This window comes from Drosophila tropicalis, unplaced genomic scaffold (genome assembly GCF_018151085.1).
Source record: "Drosophila tropicalis isolate 14030-0801.00 unplaced genomic scaffold, ASM1815108v1 contig_830, whole genome shotgun sequence".
NCBI lineage: Eukaryota > Metazoa > Arthropoda > Insecta > Diptera > Drosophilidae > Drosophila > Drosophila tropicalis.
In genome coordinates, this window is record NW_027173322.1 from 772,834 (window position 1) to 779,631 (window position 6,798).

The window sequence follows — 6,798 nt, forward strand, 5'->3', positions numbered from 1 at the left end:
CCCTACCAACCAGTAAGCCCGTTCTCTCGATTCCAGCCTGAATTGTCTGCATTTGTAGTTCATTCATCCTGACCATTTCCGCTTGAAATGCCTGCATTTGGATCACGTTTGTACGTGTCGCCTCTAACTGTAATTGTTGCATTTGTTTCATCATGTCTGCCATAGTGCTCAACATTAAAGTCATCTCGTTCGAGCTTTTCAGCGGCGCCTCATTGTCCCTATTACTGCTGCACGCAGCGCTATCCGCCATAGCAGCGCCATTTTGTTCATCAACCATCGGGTCGATTAAACCTGACGCCGTGTTTACCGCCATTTTTCTAGTTACCACCATCCGACAGAAAATCCCTCCAAATCAACAATCTAATAGGCACTTACCTTGTGCTTCTCGTAAACGTTTAATTCATCAATCCAAGCCTCCTCAGAAGCATCCTCGCCTTTGTCCAAAGGTGGATTGGTCCGCGAAACCAACTGGACCGCGAAATAAAAATTGTTGACTCGACCCACGCCGCCGTGGACCCCTTCGCTTATAATAACTCCTGACCCTCTCCAAGCGCCCCTGGCACCAATTTCATCCAAATTGTTGCGGAGTTGATGAGTAGAGTGAGTGAGTTTTATTTCCTAAGAAATATTACAAATTAAATCAACTTAAAACTAATAGCGCATTTTACTCACGCTTTTCTCTCCACGGCTCGATATCAAGTGACCGTTTTCTACACTAGCCCTTCTAGTGTCTTCCAACACTGTGTCTTACAACACTAACAATCATATGTTCTTATAGTTAAATTATGTGTAGTCTAACACTATCAAATTACATTTCAATTCAAACTCTAACAGCTTTTGGCATTTCTTCATAACACAGGGCATATCTGAAGAAATTCAGTACCACAAATGCACTGACGTAAATTTCACCGATGTAGACGACATCGTAGTTCCTACCTCCATCAAAAAGGAGTTCAGGAACATGATCCTTAAAAGGAAAAAGGCATTCTCAACAGAAGAAGAAGCACTTCCCTTTAACACCTCTGTCTGCGCTACAATCCGCACGATTGACAACGAGCCAATATATGCCAGAAGCTACCCAAATCTAATGGGCGTTTCTGACTTCATAAACAATGAGATCAAGCAGCTATTAAAAGACGGCATTATCAGACCATCAAGGTCACCCTACAACAGCCCAACGTGGGTTTTTGATAAAAAAGGCACAGATGCCTATGGCAACACAAAGAAAAGATTAGTCATCGACTTCAGGAACTGAACGAAAAGACTATACCCGATCGCTACCCAATGCTCAGCATTCCGATGATTCTAGCAAACCTAGGAAACGCTAAATTTTTCACTACCCTTGATCTAAAATCAGGGTATCATCAAATATACCTTGCGGAACAGGACCGTGAAAAAACCTCATTCTCTGCTTGCAGCGGCAAATACGAGTTCTGCTGACTGCCATTTGGTTTTAAGAATGCTGGAAGCATCTTCCAAATGGCAATCAATGATGTTCTAAGAGAACATATTGGAAAAATTTGCAACGTCTACGTAGACGATGTAGTAGTTTTCACAAAAAAACGAAGTAGACCATGTCAGGCATATCAACACGGTACTCGAGCTATTGTATGGTCTTTAGATAAATTACAGAACTATCTATATGGCTCCAGGGAAATCAACATTTTTACTGACCACCAGCCGCTCACATTCGCAGTAGCAGACAAATGAACTAATGCGAAAATAAAAAGGTGGAAAGCATACATTGATCAGCACAACGCCAAGGTTTACTATAAACCAGGCAAGGAAAATTTTGTAGCAGACGCACTGTCAAGACAAAATCTCAATACCCTACAAAACGAGGACCAATCGAAGCACAGCAAATTTTCCTTGACCTACACGGTCGAAGCCACGGACAAACCCTTAAATTGCTTCAGAAACCAAATCGTTTTGGAAGAAGCGCGTTTCCCATTGAAACGCATCTTGGTCTTGTTCCGCAACAAAACTCGCCACTTGATCAACTTTACCGATAAAAATAATATCTTAAAGATCCTTGAAGAAGTGGTAAATACGGCGGTCGGAAACGCTATCCATTGTAACCTCCCCACATTGGCATTTTTCCAACACGAGTTAATTGCTCATTTTCCTTCTACAAAATTTCAGTTTTCTAAAAATTTCGTACAAGATATAACAGGTAAAAGCGATCAATTGGGAATAGTCAATACCGAGCACAACAGGGCGCACAGAGCAGCCCAAGAGAACGTCAATGAGCCTGTATTCAAATCAGAAACTATAACATCCATGCTGAAGAACCAATACGACATAGACATCGTAAACGCCCCTCCCCTGCATAGTATTCCTCAAAAACAACAAGAGGTTAGGAAACAAACTAACCCCTTTCTGCACCAGACAAGAAATACAACAGACCTAGGAACGTCTGTCTTAATTAAATGGAGGGTGGTCCACAAAGACAATATAAAATAGTTCTACCTTATAGTTAGTTAAGAATTAAGGTTTCCAAGACAAATAATTTCACCACTCAATCCAAATTACAGATTCTCCCTCGTGGCCGTTATCATACTCGAAGTAGCAAACGGTCGGATCACCGATTTCTCGCTTGCCAACTACATCCTAGTAATAGACGGTGAAGTTTTGGTATTCGAACATCGCGACTATTTAAGGCACACTAGTGATAGAAAAGACAGAAAAATTATCCGGTTTCTTTCCCCACTCACATATGCGCAAGCTGCTAGATGTTGACTCTGATCACTTAAAAACACTTCTGACCATCCTTAAAATACACCATAGAATGGCAATGAGTTTAGACTTCCTAGGCACAGCCTTGAAGATAGTGGCGGGCACCCCTGATGCCGCTGACTTCTTAAAAATCAAGGTAACAGAAGCCCAATAATTGAATAAAATTCCAGACAAGTAGCCATAAATTCCGAAATACAGAAACAGATAAAAAAAACTAACTGACACTGACGGTTAACTGACAAAAAGTTAACCGACACCCCACACCTGAATGAGGCGCTCTTGGCGAGGAACAGAATGCTAACCATCGAAATCCAGAATTTAATCCTTACAATAACCTTGGCAAAATCTGGCATAGTAAATCCTACAATATTAAATCATGCAACTTTGAATTCACTTGTCAAACAAGACACCCAATAGTTAGTCTAATAGAAGCATCAAAGATTAGGGCCTTACAGTCCGATGATATAATCCACATACTAATAGCTTTTCCAAGGATCGAAGCCAGATGTAAGAAGGTCACCATCTATCCCGTGTCTCACAATCACACTATATTACGTCTCGCCGAGAACTCACTGGCCGAATGCGAAAAGGACACCTTCGCGGTCACCGAATCCATCCAGACCACTCACAACAACTTTTGCGAACGGTCACGACGTGAAACCTGTGCAACCTTATTACACTCGGGAAGGGAACCCACCTAGTAATGTTCGAACGAGTAGCTATTATCAACGGGACCGAATATATAAATGAACAAAAAACAGTTAACACATAAATTCCGTAGCAACTAAGTAAGATTACGTAAACAATGCTGACACGCCAAGTTATGAGTTCAGTGCTCTGCACTAGCAACAGGCAGCAGTGATCGTATTTCACTTCTTATGCTGAAGTGCTGATCGCTTAGCAGCTACGCGGGACTACTCCATTTATTAACTTGTACATACATACACTTTTTGTAGCGTTGCGTCTGTGTATGCTTGCGTGTGGATTTCAAGCAATGACATAGTAGGCTGGCTGCAGCGCTGTCGATTTATATTGACTGTAACTTGTGTTCTATTTATCCGATCTGTTTGAAATATCGTGATCTGGTGGTTTATATCCAAAACTATTGTTTTAGTGAATTTCATATCAAGTTTCATCCCGATAGCTCTTGGCACCCCTAGGGGTAGAGGTCCTGCCTTACGCCGCCGAGCTGCTTGAAGTCCACTCGACTTTTTTACCAATAAGTCGCCGAAGCTGTAGCTCTTAATGCGATTTATTAGGAAAATAAAAAATAGTGCGCCTAATTTTTTTTACGAAATATTTCAACATCATTGCAAAATTAGAATTATATATAACACTGATTTTTATTAGTGTCTGTAATGTAAAAGTTTACTTATGTACATACATATGTATGTATGTATATATGTACATATTTACTTAAATACATATTTGATGGTTTACTTTATTTTCAGTTTATCAACGCCCACTAATTAATTCTAAAAATAATATCCAGACATAAATATATAATGTATATACATACATATACATACATATGTACATTTACATACACATTTGTAGATATGAATATGCATACATACATATGTATGTTCATTTAAAAAAAATAAAGTAAGTCGACTCGCCGAAATGAAGTAAGACGGCCCTGGAGTAGGTCACTCTCTCAAGGGTACGAACACACAAAATGAGAGTGTCAGAGAGACAGGCAGGCATTTATTGTTGATCAGGATCAACAGCCGAGTCGATCTATACATGTCCGTCCGTCCGTCTATCCGTATGAACACAACAAAACCAATTTTTTTAAAGACTATAAAAGCTAGAGACAAAAAATTTGATACGAAAAATCCTTTAGTAAGCGTGCAGACATTTGTCTGCCCCCGTAATTTAAAAAACTCGATTATTTCCGGTAATTTTCTACCTCGTGCAATCAAATTTGGCACACTTGAATTAATTACTAATATCCAGCAAAATATTAAATTTGATCAAAATTGGACAAAAAATAGCCAAGGTATGCGTATAAACATTTTTCCAAAATGCCGGAGTGCTCGTGAGCAAGCTTCAGTGAGCAAGATACTAAGAAATGTTTAAAAAAAGCATGTGAACAGAATTTTTTCAATATACATACATACATACATACATACATATATACATACATGTACGTAAATGCATTTTTTATTACAAATTTCAAATATTTGTTTTACATGTGAAAATTAAGTAAGTCGACTCGCCGACTTGGGTATACCATACACCAGCTCAAACAAATATTTTAAAATTTCGAAAACCAAATGTACATATGTATGTCTATTAAATGTTTTTACACGCTTCATACTATGAGCTATGTATTTCGCTCACTCTACAAACACTTGAGCACTCTAGCGCCGCCACTAGCCAACGACCAATTCTGTTTTTATGGATCGCGTATTAGTGGGAGAAGCTTCCTTCTACCTTCTATGTATGTACATTTTGGCGACATTAAATACCATTTCACCTTATGGGTGTATGGTAGAAAAACTGTGATGTTTCATAGTATATTGGAGAAGCAGTATTCATACGTAGGATTAAGTACGTACAAACATGCACACATACATATGTATGTATATGTACATATGTATGTATGTAAAAACGTGAATACATGTATGTATGTATGTGCATACATACATATGTATGTGCATACATACATATGTATGTAGCTCGATCTTAATTTTATGTATGTACATATTTTAAATAATTTTTATAATTTGTTTGATTTTTACCTGTAATGCAAATTTAATCAAGTGTTTTAAATAATAATAATGCCTTCACTCGCACTCAACTTCTATGAAATATTTTTTGGGTAGATACATACATATATGTATGTACTTACATACATATATATGTATGTGTACAATGTAAGAAATAAACTTTTTTCAAATTGAAAAATTTTTTAATGAATTGAAATGTATACATATATACATACATATGTATGTATGGTAAAACTATGAACAACAAACTTTTTAATTGACCATGCGTGATTGGATATTAAACGTCTAAAGCTTAATATATAACTGAATGAAAAACGAAGACAGAACAACGTATGTATTTATGTTCATAAATACATATGTACATATGTATGTATACATACAACAACAAAGCAAAGTTCTGTATGCAGACAGCAACGACGTCAAAAATACCCTCCATTCACTACAGCAATTACAATTATGGCTCTGAACACGAAACCTAATAAAAGGTTGGTGTACAAAAAATATTCAATTTACTTGAAACAACAACTTGAAACATTCTAATCGAAATCATTACTTTATACGAATAATTTTTCGACGAATATAAAACCTCGAATATTGCAAAGCTCTTCTAGATTTTCGTACAGAAAACTTAAAAAATAATTTACTTAGACACTGGCGACTAAAGAATCAAATGTATCTTTTCTTCTGCAAGGGTATAATGACAGTCATAAATACTTCTCAACCATAACATCGCAGTTTTTACACTCTGACAGATATTTGCATCGTATAATATACATACATACATACATTCATATGTACATATGTATGTAGATATGTATATGTTGGGTCACTATTATTTTCGGCCACTATAGCGCAGCGAGTTTCGATCGCACTCGAGTTCCAAATTGTACTGCCTTGAATCTGAACTCTCTTCTTTGTGCCTACCATCGAACCACACTCGGCGACAGCGTCAGAACGCTGACGCACCGCTAAAAAGGTACTTCTTAAAGCAACAAAGTACAAGCAACCAATCACAAGACAATTAGAGGCTGATGCAATATTATAATAATGATGAAATTGTCATTAATGTGAAATATCCAAAACTACAACCACACGCACACAAACTCGACATGCGGCGACACACGCAAAACCACAACCTCACACAAACAAACTCGGTATGCGCCGATATATTTATATTAAAATGTTAAGTCCGTCCATTCAAATGGATGAACTAAGCAGATTAGGATAAGAAACGGTTTAAGTATCTAGTGTAGTAATATGCACGTGTAGTTGTTAGCTGCCTAATTTTTCTACCTTGCTAACGATAACACAAGTGTATGCTAAAGAT

The 6,798-nt window shown here is 37.6% G+C and overlaps 1 protein-coding gene across 2 annotated transcripts in view; it reads right to left on the reverse strand.

Annotated features, from left to right (window-relative positions):
- LOC137580198 (uncharacterized) overlaps nt 1–6,350 on the reverse strand; it is a 393,130-nt gene extending 386,780 nt beyond the window's left edge. The window contains exon 1 of one of the 2 annotated variants that reach the window (XM_068294121.1): nt 6,250–6,350. The gene's annotated coding sequence lies outside the window, so the exon portion shown is untranslated. Of the gene's footprint in view, nt 1–5,483; nt 5,548–6,249 lie in introns of those variants that run through there. The other variant, XM_068294120.1, reaches the window with a different exon arrangement.
- Between the last annotated feature and the right edge of the window lie 448 nt (nt 6,351–6,798).